Here is a 1,302-nt window from a genome sequence, read left to right as displayed (position 1 = left end):
GCTAAATTGCAAGCTATGCTTAATACTTGATTTCAGTTATCTTTTTTACTTAAAACTAGGATTTCCCAACAGTGACTTCACTTGAAATCTTTCTAAGTGACAGAAATATTAGCAGTTTACTTTGGTCATATCCTGGGCCAATGCAGCAGCCCTATCTCATTGACATAAACCTAATTAAACTAAAAAGAGAAAGGGAAAAGCTGAATTCTAAAGCACTTCTCTCCCTCTCTCAAACTGGAGGGGAACATTTCCACTCAAAGAACAGCTCCACTCACCTCACTACATCTCACACAGGCAATGTAAGCAGCACGGAGAACTCAATCACATTTTCCCCTGAGGCTGGTGACAATTACAAACTAGCTGCCATAAGACATTATTTACAGATCTTTACTACAAACACAAATTGGTACTTTTCATCAAGATAAGGCAATGTATGCCGCACATACCATGGGACTCAAATATAACTGTTCCTTTCAATGTTTAACATCTTTGAAATGGGTGAGGCTATTAATAGAAGCAATACTTTCAATGCCATTTTCAGTTCCACTATTCACAGGTTTTTTTTTTTTTCCTTCAAACCAGCACCAGTCAGCTGGCTTCTTGATCAGTTTGGTAGAAGTTGGGAGATACACGATATTTGGAGAGAGAGAATATAATTTAAGGAAAAAATACTTGGAGGAATGAAATTTTGTAGATGCCTTGCCATTTTCAAATGCTCTCATGCTGTCTCCTTTTGGATAACTTTCCCTTCCCTCACCTTCCCAATATTGCTATAACATTGCATCTGATATTTAAGAAATGTTTTGTTTTAATGTCACCTGATTTTATCCTTTTCTAAATCTGTTTTCTAACTGATTTGATATTTCAAGGCAACACATAGAAAAAACTTTGTTATTGAATTGCAAACAAAAGATACAGTGGAGAAGCATATTAAAATGTTCAGAAAATCCTAAACTGAAATCTGTTTACTAAGCTACCAGCTCTCACTTCCTCTCCTGGCTACCGTGCACTACCTATCCAGAACTGTCACTTCACAATCATCCTTACTCTATGGTATAGTTGCTCAGATGTTTTCTGTTTTTGTTTTTTGTTTTTTCTTTAAAGTCTACCAAAAAATAAAAAAAACCTATTTCATATTTAACCATACTATATATTTGCTTTCATTATCAACTAAATTCAATAAGCTCCCTTTCAAAATGATTTATAATGGACATTTGTAAGGGAGTGATGTAATGGTCAATCTATTTAATAGTAAAAGTCAAAGAATTAAACTAAATAACCGGTTTCAGATTTGCAGTTTAG

This window comes from Lipotes vexillifer, unplaced genomic scaffold (genome assembly GCF_000442215.2).
Source record: "Lipotes vexillifer unplaced genomic scaffold, Lipotes_vexillifer_v1.1 scaffold1213, whole genome shotgun sequence".
Lineage (NCBI taxonomy): Eukaryota > Metazoa > Chordata > Mammalia > Artiodactyla > Lipotidae > Lipotes > Lipotes vexillifer.
Note: the sequence above shows the minus strand (reverse complement) of the source record.